The following is a 5,970-nucleotide window of genomic DNA, read 5'->3' as shown; positions in this document are numbered from 1 at the left end:
AAACAAATTTGTTAAATAAATGTGAATCGTCGTTACCTTACCCAACTATCTCCTGGTCGCTGTTGCATTCACGGAACACGAGAGTTTTCTTTTTGTTACACATTTTCAAGTAACCATTAAGGCTTTATTCACTTCTCATGAATTTCGAATTGTCGAATAATTAGCGCCGATTTATCGCTTCGAAAGAAAAAAACTGTTCTTTTTATTGTAACTTTTGAGAATTTTATAGTTTTTTTTTCAAAGAAACGACTTGATACTTTCGACTGATAAGAGAATCCTGTGTCGGAGGATTAGAGTCGCAATGTTCTCGTGCACGTGTACACTCGAGAGGATCTCGGGTCGTCGTTGTGGGTCGTGGGAGGTCACGTGCAAATGGCGCCGGGTTCTCCTTCGGTTTTTTGTGTTTATTGAGTAGTGGCGGATACACTTTCTCCGCGCGCTGCAGCGGCAATATCAGAGTTCACGCGAAGGTAGACACAACTTTCCTCGTCGAAACCGGAAGTAATACGAATGAGCATCGAGTGTACAGTTGACCGAGAGACTCAAGCGAACGTTTACTGCCTCGGCAATAAAACTCTTACGAGTCTTGGATCGGAATTATCGCTAGCTATGAGCTCTATCATCTTCGTTGGTTATTACGATCATGTCTTATGTACGGTTACCATTGACAATGATTTATCGAACTCGTATTTTATAATTGTCTCGGAAATTATGAGGGTCTAGAGCGAGTAAAGAAAGTTGTTTTTTAAGTTACGAAAGACTCGTGTTAATTACACTCAACTGGACTATTTCCTGAGCCATTATCTACGATCTTCTCCAATCCTGAAAGTCTCATATAAGTGAAAATCGATCATACCATTTTATGAGCAACTCGAAATAACGTTTTTTCGTACAGCTCCATATCAAAATGTACTCAACTTTAAACTCGATCGATCAAAGTGTCATGAGAATACGAGCACAAAATTTATTCTGACTCTTCCGTTAATGAGACATTGATGGAAAAAACTGACATTGAAGAATCGTTATGAGATTTTTTTCTGATCTGAAAACGCTATCACTTGCTTGTGCCGCGAGAAGTAGACACGAAATATTCTTGCAGTTGCTTCAAATATGTCTTGGTTGATCACAAAAAAAACAAATTGCGATTCGACATAAAATTTCAGATTGAAAGTGCACTAAAAGGCGTCACATAAACCTGGAAAGACAGCATGAATGCTGTAAAAAAAAACACGAGACACGTAAATTTATGTCCGTTGTAATTTTGTTGTAATTTTTGCGTTAAATTTTTCTTCTCTTTTAATTTTTTTCCCATTAAATTTCAGATTGAAAGTGCACTAAAAGTCGTCAAATAAGCCTGAAAACACAGCATGAATGCTGTAAAAAAAAACGGGAGACATGTAAATTTATGTCCGTTGTAATTTTGTTGTAATTTTTGCGTCAAATTTTTCTTCACTTCTAATTTTTTTTTGTTCGTAATGCAATGTGCTTGACAACTTTTGCATTTATTTAACATTTTCTTCCTTGAATGAAAGGCCCTTGCAGCCATTGATTTTCATGATTTGATGAACCTCGTGAATATTCACGAGAAAGCTCCACATTTGTTTTTAGTACACTACAATTTCGATTGCTTTGGACTCTTTTGGAAAAATGACTGTTGTATTCACGAGATATGAAAACATCGGTTTGGTATTCGAGACTCAAGCACATCTCAATAGTTTCTCCGTCACGCGTTCTATGAGTTTGCAATGGTTAGAGCTCTCGTAATATGCAATAACTTCGATTAGCATTAGTTTATGACAGCAGCGTCCCAGGAAAACTTTGAACGATATATAACAGGGTTTTGAGACGAGGGATGGTGAAAGGGGAAGGACGAAGAGGTAGCAACGTCGACTTCCCTGAGAGAGTGAAAGTTATACATCTTCGTTTTTTCTTCGTTTCGTTCGAGGCCACAAGAGTGCGGGAATTTACTGTCAGGGGCGCGAACAGAAGAAATGGTGCGCGCATTCAAGAGTGCAGTTGAGTTATTGCGCGCCCATCTACGAAGTGTATCGCTCAAAATGCATTCTACGTTTTATCTGTCGCGGTGCGAACAATGAAAAATTCCAAGCACAGCTCCGATGCTCTAATTACTTTACAATTATTAGTGACAATGGTGTAATTCTCGCTTTGCTAAAGTTCGCACGCACGCGAAATAACATAATCAAAAAGATTGTTCTTTTGGCATTAGAAAATCGTCAATTTTAACATGTGAATGAAATTTCTCTGTATAATTTACTTTACGATTCGTACTTAAGACCCAGAGGCTAAACTATCGCCGTATCATTACATAGCTTCCGTTACAAAGTCTTTGAGAAATATACTGTATGTTCTAGTCATAAAATTGTAGAATCGCACGAGCTGATTATTTGAATTTTAATTAAGAGAACTTTGAACTTTTGTCCTGCTACGATGCGCAGGTGATGTTAATGTTCATTCTTGCAAGTCTTTCGATTAACAAGCCTCCACGGAACTACGCCATAAAACGGAGATTGAAATCTGATAATGAGAAACCGAAGTCCTCGGGTCAAATCTAATGGATGACATTCTCATCGAAGTTTCCTTCGAAAAGAAAATCTTTGCTCGTTTCTCGTCGAGCGAGAGACAACGGTAAGCACTTTTATTTCGGAGTGGCCTTGAAAATCACTCGTGGAATTTGACGCGCATACATGCATATCTGGAAGCGGTGAAGCAGGTTATACAATATCTCAAGGACGACTATCAAATTGTTCATATTTGGAGAAATTTTAAGTGAAAATATATTGATGTTTGTGGGACAAAGAAGCTGTTCTTTCAACTTCAATTTCACAGCATTTTTGGCTTAAAAATAATGAACCTTACGAATATTTATTAGGGTGACTCAGAATTAAAATCTCAAAATTTTCATATTTTCATTCGAATTTTGAGATAATCATCTTTCCATGATATGCTAACATATCAACCTGCGAAACAAAACGAATCATTTTTTTATCTCGAAACGTTTACGAAAAATCGAAAAAAAACTTTAGAAAAACCTCTAGATGTTTTTCCTCTAAGCTCAAATTTTGATAGAACTAAATCTTGATTGAATCTTCTAATTTTCGTCGTTGCACCACCGAACAATCAACCTTTTTCTTTACAGTGGCTCTTCACTAAAAAAGAAAAAAAAAATAACGTCGTTGACGTCACCTCTAAAAATTTTTTTAGATGGCCCAAATTTTGAGAGAATTACTTTTACATTATGTATTGACATAATCACTTGCGACTTTGAGGATTTTTTTTTTTTTAAATCATCTTAATATTTTTTTAAGATCAACTTTTTAGGCAACCATCGTTCTCCGGATGCTCTTTTCTGCTTGTTTCTCTCTCTCTCTCTCTCTCTCTCTCTCTCTCTCTCTGTTAGTTCCGTGAACCTTGCTTTTTGATTGCAACCACAAGAGCGATGAAAATCTAAAATGCTTAGTGGTCCCTGTTGAATGTAGAACCGACCGCATCGTTGTGCAAATAACCCTGTTGAATTTCGCCCACTGCACATGTGAAGACGATCCACGATTTCCTCGTCCTCGTGCCTCGTCACGTCCAGGATACACTCGACTTCCTACCAAAGTTACATATATTTGTATGCAAACATTCTCGTACAGGGATTTACGCATCAATCTTCATTCGCTGGCGTACAGTATAACACTTTCGTGTTACTTACGTCTCGAGAAAGATCGTGAGAGTGACCGAACAGGTCTATCGAGCATTACAAAGTAAAAGTTGTGTCGGGGATAAGTACACGTGGTCATACAACTTTTGCCTACGCACATTTGTTTAATAGGACTTTGATAATTTACGGGAAAAGCATTTTTATACTCGATCCCACCCTTTCTCAATAATCAACCGGAAATAACGAACTCGTTTATCTTTATGACGATTAAAAGTAAAAGTTACCTTGGGATTTTAAATTGACAACAGAGTCCGCGACGACGGCTCTCATTATCGTGATTTTAATACTTCGATTTCCATTTTTTTCTCACTTGTGATCGGTTGAACAAATTTTTATTATTTTTTTCCAATGACTGTACGGATTCACCGGTAACTCCTCGGGTTGGACCGCTTCGAGAGATTCTTGGAATGTAATTTCACTCCTCGGTGATCGTACAGAGGCGTCACTGTGAAACGCCTCTAACGATTCATCACTAATCCTCAGAACATGAGATGGCAAAAAAGGAAGTGAGAAAGATCTTTCATAGAGATGATTTCTACGTACAACGATAAGTGTGGAAATATGAAATTAGATTTTTCTGTCCTCCGGGCCGAAGTTGCCGCATTCTGCCTGCGTCGGACAGAAAAATCGTATACACACCTCGGGCAGGAAAAAGTAAAGCCTCAGACCACATGTTTGTCAGCCTCGGCTTCGCCTCGGCCAACAATTACATGTGATCTGAGACTTTCCTTATTTTCCTGCCCTAGGTGTGTAATATACTATTCTTGCTCCCCTAGCCGAAAGTACGCACTTTCCGGCCGCATTTCAGGCCGGGAAGAGAATTTTTCGTGGCCGGCTGACTCGGCTAACTTCAGTACGCTCTGACGATATTTTTGCGGCCGGTGATCCTTTTCTTAAAAAGACTAGGGTATATTTGCGCGCGCTGAAGCGCGCGTATAAGGGTTTATTAGCGCTGCTGCGCCCAAGGAAAGCTTATAACCACTCGCGTATACACCACTGCCAAATTGATAGTAAACATGAAACTGACAGCAAGACTTCGAATTCGAAAGCCCCAGCGACCAATCACAGTACGAATAAAGCGACAACAATGCCCCTCGTTGGTGACCAACTTCGGACGTTACTCACCAACTTTTTAGAAGGGGACTAGGGTATATTAGCGCGCGCTTAAGCGCGCGTATAGGGGTTTATTAGCGCTGCTGCGCCCAAGGAAAGCTTATAACCACTCGCGTATACACCACTGCCAAATTGATAGTAAACATGAAACTGACAGCAAGACTCCGAATTTGAAAGCCCCAGCGACCAATCACAGTACGAATAAAGTGACAACAATGCCCCTCGTTGGTGACCAACTTCGGACGTTACTCACCAACTTTTTAGAAGTGGAACTCGTGGACCGGTCAATGTAAGATAATTCCCACAACAGGTTTTTGTAGAAAATCGAGTGCTCTATAAAAAAGGTCTCTTGCCACTTTTTCAGCGAAACTGTTAGATTTATCACGATACGTTATAGGAACTTTTTTGAAGATCACGTCATTCTTACAAAAATTATCTCATAAAAAAATTCAGATTGTCATAAATTAATAATTTACTGTATTCCGAATTCATTGTTTGGAGGGGAATGACTTTTTTCATTGAGTGGGGTCATCTTGACAGCATGCATTATTGAAAATCTGCAAGCGTACATATAGAAATGAATAAACATAACAAACGCCCATATGAAAAAAAGAATGTTCATTTCAGATTTTTTTTTAACAATCTGGGAAACGTTGGCGGTGTTCTTGAACAACCTTCATAAAATGCTGCAATTGCTCCTCATGATTCATTAAACAATGATTATATCGTTCTATTGACGCAATACTACACTCTGCAACACCGTTCACCACCCTCAGATTTGTAAAAAAATTCCACATTCTCTTTATATCTTTGTGGTTAGACCACAGTGAAATATCGACTCCCAGGAAGTCGTGGGGTACATGAAAGTTTTGAAAAATGTCAGCGAATCTTTAGATACAAACTCACTTAAATCCTTCCTTAAACTTTTTTCTAATAAATCAGAACAAAGCAAAGTCAACCAAAGCGAACGCGTAAAGTGAAGTGGAGTGAAGTAAGCAATAAGTCTTTCCGTTCCGCCGATAACATAGGACCTACATTTACGGTGTAGCTCCAGGCGATTTTTTTAATAATAAAAAAAATTATTTGACAGAGAATTAAAAAAATTCTAACGTCTTTTAGAATCTCCATCCATA

This window comes from Venturia canescens, chromosome 10 (genome assembly GCF_019457755.1).
Source record: "Venturia canescens isolate UGA chromosome 10, ASM1945775v1, whole genome shotgun sequence".
Taxonomy (NCBI): Eukaryota; Metazoa; Arthropoda; class Insecta; order Hymenoptera; family Ichneumonidae; genus Venturia; species Venturia canescens.
Note: the sequence above shows the minus strand (reverse complement) of the source record.